Raw genomic sequence first — 17,527 nt, 5'->3', positions numbered from 1 at the left:
TGAAACTTCATAATATGTTATTATTATAATTTACATATATTAGAATATATGTTCTTGCATTTTGTTTGTTTTTCTTCTTTACAAGTATTTTTATTTGTTAAAATAATGCTTTTTTATGTTTATATATATATATATATATATATATATATATATATATATATATATATGTATATATATATATATACTAATGTGTACTAAATGTTTTAAGAAAAATATATGAATTTATTTGTTTTATATTTTCTCATATTTAATAATACAAAATATCCAAGTAGAAAAATATATAAGAAAAACTGATTACTCACTAGAAACTGACTAGTTTTTATTCTTTTGAATTTACTGGACAGTAACTATCCAATAATTGATCAGAAATTTTTTATTAGATAATACTGATCAACTACCCAGAAACTAGCCAAGTTAAACTAACCAGCCAAGTCAAACTAATCAGCTAGTCAGTTTCTAACCAGTAAAACTCGGAATATTTTGACTAAACTGATTAATAATTGACTAAAGTTAAGCAGGAAAAGGCCAGAAACTTAATAAATGATTAAAAACTGATGAAATTTGTTATTCAGTTACTAATCAAACAGACATTGCCCAAATTGATCAAAATCTAATTAGTCAAACTGACCAAATACTGGCTAGTAATCAAAATTCTTGGCCAGTTTCTGGCTAGTTTCTGATTTGTCTTTTATTTAGGTATAATATAACATAACGACATAAATAGAATTTATTTGAATTTTATATTTAACTAAAAAATATATGGCGCCAGAAAATAAATAACGCGCGCCTGTAAAGTCTACTATTACATAAAAGTTAATAAAAAGTTGAGTGTTCAATTTATGTTTGCGTTGTTACTTTTCATAAAATTTAGAACTCGTTAGAAATCTAAAAATCGTTAATATTTCTCTAAACATTTCATGAAATAACAGCGAACACGCGCGCGGTTGACGTCCAAGTAATTGCCTGTCAATGTTAACGACTTCAAAGTCCAACGGAGCCGTGACACGGGTCTCATAGGGACGTAAAATTTTCGTGCAGTCTCCATAAAGAATTAACAAAACTTTCCGAAATCTTTTTCCATCGTTAGAAACTCATGGCATTCATTACCCATGCGAGAAGCGCACGTAAGCTTCCGACATTCTTTGGCGAGTGCAGAATTTTTCATAGAAACACATGCGGAATCGCTCGGAGGCGTTTTAGACTTTTGATTTGAGATCTTTGTAAACGTCCATCTAGGGACGTCAGGGGATGGAGTTTCTTTCCGTGACTTTCTTTCCGATTTTCACGTTTAGTGTCCCGCGAGACCGACGGCAAGGAAGAAGTTTCGACGTTGAAAAATGCAAGCCGAGACTTGGTCGTTGCTGCGCGACGCGCCTCTCTGTCGGATATTTCTCATTGAAAGCTTCTTTTTCACTCTGGCTCTCCCCGATGCCAACTATCGGCGGAGCAATAATGCGCAGCAAGATCCAATCGTGACAAAAAAGTCCCGATATTTGGTGATTTGTCTGCCGTCTTCGTACTTTGGGACCGCGATCTTCCCGAACGTCGTAGACGATATGAAATTCCACATTGAGACAATATTCTCGGTATAGGCAATATTGGTTGAGTGCCTGGCGGAGACATTGTACTCAATATAATGGCGTACTACGGTTATTTGAAGGAACGTATCATCGAGAGAATGTTTGACGTCACACGATAGGTGAGTGAAATATTCTTTTGCGCTATGAGCAATCGTAAAAAGGAACATACCGATTCTTTTACGTATGTGAGACATTTTGTGAGAGGTATTTTACGGGCGTGGATATTTTATAGCAATAATTGCTTCGGACTTTTATTCTTGTTTCATCTCTCACGTCCGATACTGTTTCGTGTATCTTGTCACATTAGCCTATCTCCGAGACGGGATGACGGGTTTGCGCGTAGTCAGTTCTGCCAAGATACTTATTCCATTCGTGTATTAGATGAAAAGGGGAATTATTTGATTAGAGAAGCGTATCCGGGGTAAAGGGAGCGAAAGGGGGTAACTGCATCACGCGAGAGTTTATCAACACAAATTGGAGGGCTAAACGAGGAAAGTTTCCTCGCGCGCGCAGCCCTCGAGGATATAAAAGAAGTACAATCTCTCGTCGGATTTCTTCAACGAAATACCATACACAGAGTTCCGCGTAATTATTAATATCACGAGCGAATGTAATGCGTGACCGTAACGATCAGGTCGACCCGTTGATGAAACTACTTCGTACCATCGACTTTTTCGCGCGAGTGATAATTTTCTAATGACGTTCAATTCAAATGCACACCTCGAAAAAGCGCGAAAGGGAAACGCGATATCTCACGGACTGTGCCGCATCTCCTCTATCAGGAGCAAAAAGCGCAAGATAAGCTCGACAACTTAGCCGCTAAGCCGTTCTTTCTCGGGATTATCAGCTCGAGCTCGCTCCTCTCGCATCCCTCTCGCGAACGAAACGTTGCGCAACCCTCGTCCCATTTCCTGCAGACAATACCTACATCCTGGCTTCTCCCTGCTCCCCGCCGATCCCTGCCGTTTCTCTCCCGTTGTTTCGCCATCTCGCTCATTCCCTCGCGCGACTCGTTGTCTGGCAGCCCCGAAGTCTGGAGTGACAGACAGCGCGGTCCGAGGGGTTGACGTTTGCCGAACGGATGAAACGCAGGAACGTATATTTGTTCGTTCGAACCCTCGCGAGCGCGGAGCCGTTACCTTAGAAACGTCAAATACCTTGCCACATAATGACGTGCCACGAAGCAATTAGCACGCGCCATTAACTGAATGTTTTAAAGTGCGACTGGGCGGGTACGCGCGTTATCAAGAATCGTATTGTTCAGTCGATGCAAGTTAAATTTATGCAATATCGCTTACCAACGTGTATGGACGATAGTTACGGTGACTATATGTTCTTTGTTTCAGATAGTTATCCTTTAAATTTATTTATTTTCTCAAAACTCAATTTTAACCTTTATTCTTATTTATTTATTCCTTTATTTTATGAGAAATTCTTAGTGATTAAAATTTTAATGTCCAATATCTTACTAATGAATAAATTTTTGAAATAAAATATATAAAATATAAATATATATAAATATAATTTGTCTTACGTTAATTATATTTTTAATTTTTTTTAATTAAAACTAATTAGATCCGTAGATTAGTTTTTATTGTTCCGAACTTACTTCAAATTCAAATCCAACTAAGGATTGGATTTCAACACAATCGAACAGATTTCAAACTATCAGAAAATAATCTCATTTTGATATATTATGCAAGAAAATTTCGTAATTCCGAAGTTTCTGACAGATCCTCACAAATTGGTTTGGAAACAATAAGAACAAAGCTCTAAAATTTTCAGATTTATTTTTTATTTTCTCGAAAAAAATATGATCAGTATAGCAACGGATAATTGGAAAGAAGATTACAAAAACTGAGATAATATCTATATAAATTTGACGGACCCCGCTTCCATACAGTACTGTTGAAAAGGAATAGAGGGATAGTGTATACTACCCCTCTAATCTAGTAGATGCGAAACTGAAGGGACATGAAATCGTAACATCGGAGTGAGAGAGAAAGAGAGATCAGAAGGGAAGCATCATGACATTTGTCGGAGAACTTTGATTAAATAAACATAAAGAAAAGTATTTCGTCACGGATCGCAAAAGGAATGGAACTCAGACACACAAGAATCTCGGCGGTTATGATTCGCTTCTCGCATAATTTTTTCATTTTCATTCTTTTTTGAATAACAAAGGGTGATGTCAAAGAATTTCAACGTACAGTTATTCATTATTAAATCTGGTGGATATATATATATATATATATATATATATATATATATATACATTTTATGTTATTTAATCTATATGAAAAATACAATATAAAGAACAATGTAACATTACATATATAATCTAGGAAAGCACAAAATTTCAAACAAGATCTTTTCTACTTTACGATCCTCTCGTGACTCTTGAAACTATCTCAATTCAGAAATACTCGAAGAATTCTTCGCGCGTGCTCCGCAGTTCACATCTGGCACGTAGTTCATGTAGTTCATGTAGTTTCTAAACTCGAAAATCTGAAGGACCACCTTTTGTTGTAGTTCAAGGACAACGAAATAGTTGTTAGCATGAAAAACGAATTGCGGTGCTGCACGGCGAAAAAATAAAAATTCAAATGCGAATGTCTTTTCGGTTGAAAATACGGACGATAGCAACTTCTTATTGCTTCGGAACGACTTCTGCTAACTCCAGGTAATTTCACATTCTATCGTTTTCAATGAAATATTCCATTCCGGAAAATTATACCAGGCGGTGTTTAGAGAAATCTTATATATCTAGTCAACATGTAGCATTTCTGCTATTAAATGACAACGGCTAGCGGAATATCTCAGTCTTATGCAAATTTATGTAAAGTTGTCTTGTTTAACTGGTATTGTGTGCGGACTGCCGGACGATACGGTAACTGCTTCGACTCTGTGGACTTGAGGGACCGTTCTATCTTCCTCTCGAAATGCGTTAGCCCTCAGCGACTGCGTCTACTCCTCGAAGTTCGGCAATACGCTGTAATAATACCCCAATGCGTATTCTATCATCGGACATTGTTCAGCGAAACTTCCGCTTATATGATAGCGAAGAAGAAGCGAAAGAGCGAAGGAACGAGAAGGGGATGAGAAGGAATAAACGCGAGCGAGCGCTGGAACAAGAGAGCATGAGTAAATGGCAAAGAGAAAGAGAGAGTGAGGGGAAAGGGGCAAAGTCCTCGGCATAAATCACAATTGTAATCAACGTGCTAGAAAGTTACACCAGGGCGGTCCCCTTTGGCCCCCGCGACTCGTCGTTGCTCTACCGGCGTCGCATGAAAATTTATCGCCCAACTTCGGTTTCCTTCAAGGTCGGCCGCGCCACTTTGCATACATCGCTCTTCTTCCACTTTTTCACGAGTTTTTTCGCAAGGAGAGTCGTTTGCGTTGCACTACACGCGCCTGCCGCGCTGCGCCGGCGGAAGAACGGCAGTGCGGGATCGGCGGTTGCGAAGAAAAATAAAAAGCGCGGGGCAAACATTCCGTTGAACTTGGAACGAATATTTTATCTCGTTTTGATGAACTGCTTCGGGTATGACGCTCCACATTTCCGGAACTTTTTACTGTTTATTCTTGGAAACATATTGTCGCGCACATTCCATTGTATGGGAATATTTCTCATTTTTACAAAAAGATGTTAAAATTGCTCAGTTTTATTTATTAAAGTAAAAATTATTTCGATTACTGACTACTGATGTTGAGATATTGCAACGCGAGAATAAAGTCGTCGACTTAAGGGGACCAGAGATCGAGAAATGACGAATGAGTCATTCCTAGGGTGGTTACGCCTTGCGATCGTGCAGTAAACTCTTTTTCTCATTGGTAATCAGGAGGACGTGAATTGCGTAAAATACAGGCGCATGTAAAAGTATGCGGCATCGAATTGCGAGCCGAATCGAATCAATCGAGAGCACAATTCGAAAGTGGGAGGAGGGGAAGGGTGTGAAGAGGGTGCGTGGCGTATAAAGTTACCGGTTGCAGGAGTAAATCTAGTTTCTTCGTTACGGAAAATATAGGAGACGCTCGCCCTCTTGAAGGGAACGACGGAAACCGGGAAAGTAGGGTCGTTCAGAAAAATGCGGATTTTCCCGACTGCATTTATTCCGAACAAACGGCGAAACTTTTTTACGATGACACCGCCAGCGGCGATTAACGAGATGACAAAGTCGAATTTTCTGGTGTCCTCTAACGACGCAGATGAGATACGAGATGCGAGATGGCAAAAGGACAAACTGTAGCGTGAGGCAAGTTCGCCAGAAACTTTGGTGCATTTAGCCCGCTCCTAAATTTCTGATTCAAATCGAGAAACGATAAGAGATTACGCGAAAGATAGTTATAATCGTATGATAATTGTAAAATATGGCAGCAAAGTTTCCTCCGCTTACGTGCGTCGCATAATTAAATTCGCGGCGGTTACTCGGTAACGCGTGCGACGACGGGTCTAACAAGTTCCTCGAAATTAATTCGCCGCGGTTCTTCGCATCGCAATAAGCCGTCTGTTCGCCAAGTTCGTTGGCGAATTTGCTTAAAACAATTTCCCCAGCGGACCGATTGTCGCAGCCACGCTATATCAGGACAGCGAACTTACCAGGAAACTCGACGATACAAGATGACACTTTTTCATACGAGATATCTTGAAGATTCATACTCGATCAACTTTTTCTCAACTTGTAGCGCGCTCCGTTTTGTTTTAGCGCACGACGATTCCTCATCACGTCAATGGCAGAAGAAAGAGATGAATTATTCCAGAGGATAATGGCAAACGATTGAAATACCTACCCTTAGTCGTAGCGCCTAGGGGCGATCTAGCTTGTGAAGAGAGTGAAAGAGAAACGAACGAGGGGGAGTTTCCTGAAAAATTAACATTATTCCTTTCCGGTGGGGCGCAGGATGGATCCCGCCTGATGTCACGATGATTTGAAATCGATAACGACTCGTGCGGATATGCAGAAGTCAGACTCCCGATGGCCGACGGCAAGGAGCAAGAAGTCACGTCGCATTATCGTAGCGCGCGGAAGGCTCTTCAAAGAAACCAGCAGCCGCGGAAAGAAGAGGAGGAGGATGAGGAGGAGGAGGAGGAGGAAGAGGGGGAAGAGAAGACGACGAGACGCCGTCGTAGATATACGTATCCTGGCGACGTTGGCGTACGCCATTCTTGTCGGGCCCTTCCTGTCGGTAATCAAAGATTTATATCAAAGAAATGCAAGTGTGCGCGCGCGCGCACGTTCGGATGTTACTTACATTGGAGAGTACGATAGGAAAGCCGATACGCTACTGTGTTCCGTCCGAGTGATGTTTCCCGATCGCAGATACGAGCCGGGCGACGTATAGCGTATGCGAGCATCAGAAGCGAACGGCGGAATGAATTAATGCTAGCTAGGTTCTGATCGCGAGATACGCCACTCTTATGTTAATAGGCGCGTATCCTCGAGCGCGTATCTGCGAATCACACTTACGAACACGCTCGCGGTTGTTACACGAGATAAGTCGCGTATGCGTCGATTTCGACGACGTCGTAGCCAACGTCGATCACGGAAACGTGCAAGTCGATACGCACGATCGCATGGGAATCGATAGAAATATCACGCGTCACTTTTACAAAACCTGTCGCAATAGATAGATATCGGCGTCTCGTAACGATAGCGGAAATTCTTAATCAGCTAGTACGAATGTAATATCGAGTTGGAGAGGCTACAAGCTGGTTGTGACAACACGTTTAATTATATTTTCTTAATTAAAAAAATTGGATAATTAAAGTGTGTAAAAAAGTTAAATTTTTGTTTATCGAATATGTTATGCGGGATAATAGAAGGGAACACGCATAATCCAAAGTCCCCACGTTAATCCAATAAATAATTCGATAAATTATTATAAAAATTTTAATTTGACATTCACCGAATTCTTCCTTTGCTTGACTGACTGACTGCTTAAAAATTAATAGTCTTTTTTTCCACTTTATCATATATAGGAGAATTCAGATAAATCGCGTCAAACGAGTGGACATGATAAACTAATCTTGTGGCCGCATCCGACTTTGAAGAATCTTCATCCTCGCGGTGCTTACGACATTCACGCTTATCTCGTGAACGCATCCACGTGCTTGTCCGGATGGACATTAGCATACTTAATGGCCCTTTGTTTGGCTAACTTGAACTACGAATGTTGCGAGCGACACGGTTCGTTAACTTGACCGAATCAAATTACATGAATTTACTGTCCCAACGCCTTCGTGGTATTTCATCGTGGATCTATAGCCGCGCGAGTTTACATTGCTCTCGGGCGCAAGTTCGTCGATTCGGTGTGGAATCAATTCTGCTGGAAACTCGCTCGGTTTCAACGCATCTCGAGGAGAGATATTTCGTTAGAGTGCGATATCTTCAAATAACTACGCGCAGGCGGGACGCATCTGCCGAAATGAATTTCACGACGTAGTGTATTTTACGCGAGTGATATTATTTCTGAATAATAGCATATCGATACTTCTTCCGTTTCGTTCCTCGTGTATATTTACAGCGAAATTCTATGTGACGATGTATGTAGGCGAATGCCATTATAATAACCGTAGAATGGAATTTTCCCTGTAATAAGGTTTGTTTGAATAACTACTTGGTTCGCGGATGAAATCCAATATATCGATATAATTTCAATACGGTATGTCCGCTTGATGCATCGACGGAATGTATAAATATTTATTTACGGAAAAATATTGTGATAACGTAACGGGAGACAAATGAAATAAATGTAAGAAATAATTTTTTCAGTTACACGCTGAAATTTTCACGTCATTATTATTTTTTTTTTTTTTTTTTATTAAAAGCTCAGATGTTGAATGATTCAAACTTGTGCGGTTTAATATTTATTTTAAATGTTTCAGTAAAACTTTTTTCGTGTCGCATAGAAAGTTAATTAAAAAGTCAATCACGTGATCAAATCTATAAGTACATACATATCACACCAGAATATTTTGCACGTGCTATTTATTCTCGAATATATGTTTTTAATTTTCATTAAAGATAAATTTTATATCAAATTTGTTTCTAACAACAAAATTATAATAGTAAATTTAAGATTAAATTTACCCCTCAATTCATCTTAAATTGAATTACAAAATATATTCACTTATGAAGTCATGCATATAGTGACTACATATACGTTCTTTAGTCTAAAGGACAATTTTTTATTTCAGATAGCTGTTCTTTAGATTTATTTATTTTCTCAAAACTCAATTTTGTCTTTTATTTTAAATTCGAAAAATTCTTTTTTAGCATTTCAATATCTAATGTCGTACTCTAATGAATAAATTTTTAAAATAAAATATATAATAGCTATAAATATATATAAATATAATTTATCTTGTATTAATTATATTTTTAATTTTTTTTATTTAGAATTATTCAAATTAGATCCGTGTTTATTTGTCGAACCTATTCCAAATTTAAATCAAAAGTTTGTTCCAACACAGTCATACTAGTTTCGAACTATCAGAAAATTACATGATATTTCATTGTGATATACGCAAGAAAATTTCGTAATGTGCACATTTCTGACAGCTACAAACTAGTTTGGAAACATGTAGGAATAAACTTTCTAAAATTTTCAGAATTTTATTTTTTATTTTCTTGAAAAAAATATAATCACTGTAATCATGCACGAATGCATCGAGATAACTCAGTATCGCAGAAAAGATGCAATAGAAATCCCGTGTGTGACCGAATTGCTTCGCATTCTCTCGAATCTTTTTATCTGCTTGGGGAAACAATCTGGATACTGAATTTGAAACGAAATATCAAATTCAGAAGCGAATGATTACCTCGCGATTGTGATTAGCTCATTCTCCAACGAACACAGTCAGTCGCTTCACCCGGATCGACGATGATTGGTCGAGACGATCCATTATTAAAGATGTCCGTCTCGCACATACGCTCGTTCGAGCATGTCGAGTGTGTCTGTTTACGGCAATTTCCAGAAAACATCGAAAAACGGCGAGACGAGCATCGAGAGACAAGCATGACGATGGGGGGAGGGAGAAGGGAGGGGCGACTGTCTGTTGATCTTGCTTGTTTACGATACTCCTGTAAAACTCATTGTCCGTTCGTCATGATTGACGGTGTGCCACTTTTCGCGCGTATTTTTACGGGGATCATTGGGATCATTGGGAATGTCGAAACGAGTCTATGGCTATGCTGTCAATTCTAAGTCCCGCGGCTCACCGACACGCTCGGCTCTTCGGCTAGCGACGCACACGTACGGTTCTTTCTTCGTATACGTCATCCCTTCCATACCCGTGCCGGTGAGCCGCGATACTCGGAATTCGCAGCAGTTTACGGATGTCTCAGTGCGTTAATTGATCGCGGTTAAACATGTTTTCCTGCATTCCTGACGAGTATCGATCTCGCGCGCTTACTTTTCCATATTTATGGAAAAACTTTCTTTACACGAACGTTGGGCTTAATATTCGCGAATATAATTCTGTCTCGAGAGAATGCGATTGAATCCACGGATAATCGAATATGCGTACGATGACCAGTAATATAAATTACTATACACTACATGTATATTATTTATACACATATATCCAATTGACGGGGTAAAATCGTGATCATTTTCTATATTAATCGTGATCACTATTCACAATTGTTCCGTAGATTAGAAGTACTGCAGTTATATTGTACTTCGCTTAATTCATTGTATTTTGCTGTAGTTACGTTCGCTTAATTAATACGATTATAATCGACGATTATATGTTTATAAGATTACGCGCATCATGTAATTGAAATACCCAGTAGTAATTTGCAATAATCATGATAATGATAAAATCATTAAAATTAATATTGCTGCAGAATTACTTATTATAATCTGAAATGATTTCAAGTTTGACTAAAAATAAATAATTCATGAGAAAATAAGGGTATTACTGTCGGGAATGTCAAGGAAAGTATCGGGTGGCCATCGTTTCGTGCATAGATACGGGCACTAGTGAATTTTGATTCCCGGACATAATTTGATTTGTGTGTGTGTGTGTTGTGCATGTGTGTAGAGATCCCTGCACTATCGAAACCCTAGGCGCGCGCGCCGGCCGCATCTAATGGAATGTCCGCCATTGATGTTGATTAGTGCGAATGTACTTTTCGGTGCTAGTGATAGATATCGACCGCGTTTCGTTCGGATTCGCATCTATCCGAAGAACTCGTTTATTAATATGCGTATGTCGTGTTATTTCGCGGGTGTGATTGAGTGCGTCGCAAGTGCATCGAGAAGCATCGAGGGGCATCGAGGGACCATTGGCCATAATGGACCATTGAGACAGGGGACTGCTGCTCGTCTACGGTGAGTACGAGTATTCATGCCTATGTTGTTTACTATATCAATTTATGTTGTGTAACTTTTTCATCGTGCGGCCCAAAATTAGACAAAAATAATATCTTTGTCTTGAATTCAAATATTCTTTATCTAAATAGCATAAATATAACAAATAAAACTTACTAAAACTGTATTATCTTCATGCAATGATGCAAAATTATTTAAAGTAATATAAAAGTAATGTAAAAAGAATCTAGACACGATAACTTTTGTGATTATTTTTAAATTTATGTCTCTTTAGAAGTTTATATCTCTTTAGAAGAATGGTATTATTAATAACGATTTGCATAAATTTATGTAAGATCTAAGATAGTTTAGTTAATCAATAATATAGATTCCTATTAGGTCGCAAAAATAATAAAATGTCAAATAATAACAAATAAGGATTTACCGGAGAGTAAAGTGGGAAAAAACGTTTGTGGTTTCAAGAAAGCGAACAGATCGATAGATAGAGAAAAATAAATAATATTTGGAAAGAATTGAAAGGATATGATCAGCGAGAAATATAAAATAAGAGAAAATTGTAAGGACGAGAGATTGTCTGAGAGAGGTTTTTATTTTATTTTTAGAAAAGTATTATTTTTGTGAGTTAATAAATCAATATTTTTTTATTATTTAAAAAAACAATTAATTGAATTTTACTTGCAACCGGAGCTTATATATGTATCGTACAATAATCACAGTTACTACTTTTTCGATTTTCGACCAGAGATTCCGGGTTTTTGGACGAATCTCCGGCGTTCCTGCAGACGGAAAAAATCTCCGATTATTATTCTGAATTGCGATAATTTTTTTTCTTTAAAAAAAATACTATAAAAAAAATGACCTTTTTATAGAACTGATAAAAATTACCAACAAAATATTGAATATGTAACAAACTATTATCGAATCTTTCAATTTTTTTTTCTTTGGAAAATCGATCTCCGACGGAATACCAATTCGAAGATGGCAACTATAATAGTGACGTTATGCAATCGCGACATGACGATTTTTATATTTTCGTGAAGAGTTAAATTAATGGAGGAGGCAACGTTACACGCAGCGCATACACGGGGTTGACCAATGAGTCATTGTCATTAGGCAAACGTAGCTGGAAACTGCTCGACGCACGAACTGGCGAAGAGGTCGCTTGATTGTGACATTAACGAATCACGTCGTACGTGTAAATGAAGCGGTAGTTCCGCGCGATTCGTCATTACGATAATTTTCTTGACTCTTCCGCGGAAGCGCCGTCGTTTCTTGGCGAAACTCTCGCGAGACGCTAATTTGCCCGCGTTTCGTTCGAGAAGTTTGAAATTTTTCCAATTCTCATTCTCTCGTCCCCTTCCTCCCTCCCCCTGCTCCGTTCTGTTCTCTGCTATTGTGCAGTTTGCCGTGGTTCTCCGGTCGTTTTATAGCTTCATTAGAAGCGAGGGTTGTCGTTTAATAATTCATCGGGGAAGCTCGGCCTCATCGTATCGTTCTGCCTCGCTTCTGTCTATTCTTTGACGAATCATCGAGCATCTCTCTCGCGCACTTTGTTGTTGACGAAAAAAGAAACGAAAAAGCTTTGTCCAACGTCGGGGGTAACGCCGCGATACACCGGGCACGCGGTATTAAAATGTGTATATCCAGATGAACAGCCGCCCTCGGGTGTCGTCCGTCTCTGCGAGAAAGCAAGTTTCGATAAAGGGGGGGAAACCGTGAATAACGACTTTGGCCAAGATAAACCCTGAAAACGCTGGAAATAATCTCTTTTTAATGTTGAACGTACTTATATACATAAAAAGTTTTTCCGTAAAATTACTCGAGAGATAATAAAATTATCAATTTGATATATTCCTGGTGCTTTAAAGACATTCAACACACATTTATCGTAAAAAAAAATGCTTCCCTACGCTCGTTATTGTCTTCTGCGCGTATAACTTTTGACGTACGTCATCGGGTCTAGCCGAGGATTGACGGCGTCGACGTTTGTTATGATTCGCGTTACGAGGTCGTGCGAGTAACCGTAAACCGGCGCGTTGCAATAAACCGTTGTTGGGTGTCCTCACGAAATGCGCGGAATAGCGAGGCGAAGAGGGCGGGACCGATGTTTTCCGAGGCACGTTTTATCCGGGAACACGTGCTGCGCGCGAGGAAAGGGGGACGTTAAGAAGAAGAAACCGGCATCCCGGAGATAATTACACGCGGCTTCCCAAAGCGAGAGTCTCAGATTCAGCCGCCTTGTTTTCAGGTTCCCCCGAGAATCCGGCCCTTTCGAAGGAAATGGTAGCTCATAAAACAGAGAAGAAATATCGCCGGACTATTTATCGAATCATTACTGCCCATAGAAATCCAATGACGCGGGGTTACTCAAAGAGAGAAAGACATTCTTCCTGGGATGCGCGGCATGCGGAAGGAATTCTCGTTCGGAAAAATGATCGCGATCATTACGCTCACTTGGAAAACAAAGCCGCGCTTTTATAACGCAATTATTTTTACGACGTAACCATTTCGAAACTTCTTTAATAAATATATCAAGTTTATTCCTTGATTCTTGAAGCTATTGCTTACGTAGCCATACGTAATTTAATCAATATATTTATATAATGAATTTATATAATGAATTATGCAATTTTACTTTATAGTCGAATGATGGAAAAGTCAGTACGCTGCATAAGCGTGAAATACATATTGAAACTGAAAAAACAAAGATAAATTCAACGACAATAAAAGTTTCACGCGTAGCGTTGGACGTTAAAATATTACGCGTTGAATTCTCCGTTGAAGTTTAATTTTATGGCTTAATTACAGGGACAAGAGGAGTTTTTAAATTAAACTGCTGAATCAATCAACGCCGGCGATACGCTGTATTATTCGTACGCGTGGAATAAGCGAAATCGAGGATCGCGAAACATGCCGAAACCGACAAGTTAATACGCTTCGTTTCAAGGTTCATTACCTTCATTATTACGTGTGAAAATTAAAAGCCCACGAGATTTCTTTCCTGACTTTTTATCGAGAGTTCTCTTGAACGTGAAATTACGTTCTGCACTTTTATTGTGTACTTTTCCGATATAGGTATTGAATATTGAACCGCTATGTGAAGAGAGACATATATCACGTATTAATTAAAAAAATCATAACGCAGGAATTTTAGGAAGCGCGACGTCTCATCGAAAACCTCCATAGAAAAAAGAACGTGATGCGTCTCTTCTTCAGAGGAATTTTCGAGCACGTACATTTATTGCGCGTGGTTCAGGCATAAAGTATCAATTCTGATCTCTCTACGACGTGTTTACGACGCCAGCAGACTAACTTTATGTCTTTCTTACGAACTTTTACGAGACCCGCCGCTTCCGAGAGTGCGTCCGCGAGTGCTCCATATCGAGCTGTCGAGCGAGGAAGAAGACGTGATCCCATGGTCAAAACATCCGTAACCGTTTTGTTACTTGTTATTTTGTTAGTTGCTGTCGCTTATGTGAGAATCGCCAATGCGAAATCCCAACGTGATTTAGATTACGCGCTGTCGTTATTCGCGTCGTTCGCGAGACAATAGATTCGCTGGATCGAACAAAACGCTGCTGCGGCGGAAGATAGATAGCGTTGTCGCATACAGAAGGCTTCCTGTAGCAGCGTGTTATTTATCAGATCATCAAATTTCGATCTAAGGTTTTTCAAAACTCGCGTCAATGGATCTTGATTATTTAGGGAATGTTTTGATAAAAAATTTATAACATCGTAAATTCTATTCGTTTATAATACAGGTAGCATCTTGGAACACGCTCGCTTCATATGCGATATGTTTCAATTTTAATCATATACACATACGGAGTAATAAATAAGTAAAGATATACATGCGTCTGCCGCTGTATTATTCGATTACGAATATATATGTATACACAGACGATCCTTTTTATTTCATATTCATAAATTCCCCTCCCGAACCGCCGCCGCGAACATTCGATTAAATATTGCAATCTCGCGCGCGCGATCTCACTTTGGCGAACGTCGAATATTTCATATCCACCAATTAGAGCGCTTCTCGGTGATCAAAATGCCGCGTCCAGATAAGCATTTATCAGCTCCGCCGAACGGCTAAACTCGTTTTCCTGCGTCGCGATTAAAATCGCGCGACGCGGCAGCCCGCGCGCTCGCGTGCGAATGTCCTCCCCCTCTTCTCCCCCCGCATTCTCCTGCCGTCTCTCGCTCTCGCTATCGAGTATAATTGAGTTAGCCGTGTGACACGTCGTGCCATCCCTTCCTGGCTGACGATGGACGCCGGCGGCGGGAGTGGCGTTCGGGGGGAGGGGAGAACGGTCGGTCGGTTTGTTCCGCGACGACGATGGAGGTTCGGCCGGTTGCAGCTGCCGCGTGCAACGACGAGGTCGGGGCGTGCCGATAAAACGCAAACATTTAATTAAAAGATAATCAACTGGATTGCGCGGCGTCCGCTAATGTTGCAGAACGAGAGATAGGACCCGGACTACACAATATCGGTTCTTTATGCATATGAGCGTGGCCGGAACCGCGTCGCCGCCGCTCGCCTATGTGATTTAATTTTACACGAATATAAATTCACGCACAGAACCATCTCCGCCACCGACCGTCGATCGCCGGCCATGTTCACGCGCGTCGAAGCGGAGGTGGCGGCGGCGGATATCGGGCCGATTTCCCATTAATTCGTCCGTGACGTACGCGAAGGTAGAAATAGGAAATATGTTAAAATTTTCGGGCTCTGAGATATCATTTCTCTTTTTAGAGAAAAATATTTTTATCAGAGAAATTTAGATTTATTGGTGTTTCTAATAATCTATTTAATTGGCGGTACATTTATAATTAATAAATAAATACAAATATACATATGTTAAGTGTAAAGACGGAACAGATCCGTTACATTTCTATTTTCATTGTTATTTTTGGCACAGCAAGGGTGGATCTAGCGATCATTAGTTCGCTCTAACAATGATAAGTCCGTATCCGAATTGTCGCGGCCGCGGACGTGATAGCGGTCTTAAGAGAGTGAGAAGAAACGGCACGGAAGGGTGGCGGCGAAGGGCACAATCGTCGGGATATTAAGCTCGCGGTCACGTACGCCATTACCGAAGCTAATGCAAAGCTGCCAGTCGTTTTATGCCATCTGTAACCGGATCTCCCTTCGACGACGAACCGGTGCTCCGCACTGCCTCCGTGAAGTCCTCCTTCTCCGCTCCTTCCGCCAAACCCCCGCCGGTTGCCAATCGATTCGACGTGCCTTCGATTAAAGACCTCTCTTTTTCCTTTCTACCTTTCCTGCGTTTATTTGTACGTTCCGTCTTGTTCTATCCTTCTACATTTCCTTTCCGCTTCCTCGTTCGGTCTCTCGCTTTCCCTGCGTCGAGAAGAAAAGTGTCCCGAGATTTTTTTTATCCCCTTTCTTTCACCCATCCCCGACGGTTTTCCACTCTCGATACCACCCGATTTCGGCAAGTCAGTATTCAGCGTGCGCGATCGTTTTTCTAGAAACGGCGTGATAAAGCCTGTGGTTTATGGGTAAAATTCCTTTGCCCCCTTGAATCCTGGATACGTTGATTTTCTAGACGTACGTCGTTACGAACAACATAGACTTATTTCCTGGTTCAAACTGGCGCTACGAATCACGAGTCATTCGTATGCTTTTTATACATATCGCGTATACAAATTCGTGAAATACCGAAATTTTATTTTTCGACATTTCCCCTCTTTTCCATTATATCATTTTTATCGTTCTGTATGACGAGTCTTAACTCATTTGTATCGGAAAACGCTTACATACAGGTCGACAATGTTGCGTTAATTTATAGTTTCTTTGGATACAAAAATATATCGTTCCTTCTATTTAGATTGTTCTCAAACAGTCACAAATTTTGTATAGAAATATTCATATTTTACTTTTTTTACGCGGTTTTTTTTCTGAATTTGTCATTTGCACTCTGCCCCTTAGAATTTAAAAATTACAAAGATCAAAAGATAAGATTTGCGATTGCAAAAATTTTATGAAAAATTTTATAATATATTTATTGTACTTTATGCAGGTAATATCCTTTTAAGAGGGATAATCTACCCTTATTCAACAAATTGCAGCATAACGGACGAACCAGCTAATATACGTAAAGGAGTGCTAACAAATTATTAAGCGAGCATCTATCTCGAGCCTTGCTCCGATCCTTTTGAGTTACGCGCAGAACCCTTTAACATCTTAATCGGCGCGTTCATGATTCAAGAATCCGCTCCTCTCATGAATAAAGTTCGCAGCTTTTTGAAAGCTCGACTGGATCGACGTTCGTTAGCGTTGTCGATTAACGGAACGCAAGTTGATTAGCGAACATTCTGAATAAAATATATTTTACAAATATGCTTCGTTTTTTTCCTGTATTATGGGATCATAATCTGGAAATAGCGATCTCTCGCTAAATCGGGGATAGTTGAATTAGACTGTTGAAGTCCTCGAAGTCAAGACGAAGGGATCAATGGAGTGCCTGCGTTATTTTGCTCCCCGGTTCTTTGTCAATCCCGACCTGTACGCGCGGTGCAAAAGCAGCAGTGACCACCTCCGACAATGGTGGCGGCAGGTTCGATCCTGGGATCACGATTGT

The 17,527-nt window shown here is 39.9% G+C and overlaps 1 long non-coding RNA gene across 1 annotated transcript in view; it reads left to right on the top strand.

Annotated features, from left to right (window-relative positions):
- Positions 1–9,375: 9,375 nt before the first annotated feature.
- The window catches only part of LOC148936620 (uncharacterized), a 164,555-nt gene continuing 156,403 nt past the window's right edge, over positions 9,376–17,527 (top strand). The window contains exon 1 of the long non-coding RNA XR_016139108.1: positions 9,376–10,919. This is a non-coding gene — a long non-coding RNA (uncharacterized LOC148936620). The remainder of the gene's footprint in view (positions 10,920–17,527) is intronic.

This window comes from Pogonomyrmex barbatus, unplaced genomic scaffold, assembly GCF_055798465.1.
Source record: "Pogonomyrmex barbatus isolate J1 unplaced genomic scaffold, ASM5579846v1 scaffold2, whole genome shotgun sequence".
In the NCBI taxonomy this organism is placed as follows: Eukaryota; Metazoa; Arthropoda; class Insecta; order Hymenoptera; family Formicidae; genus Pogonomyrmex; species Pogonomyrmex barbatus.
This window is presented reverse-complemented; position numbering and strand designations above follow the sequence as displayed.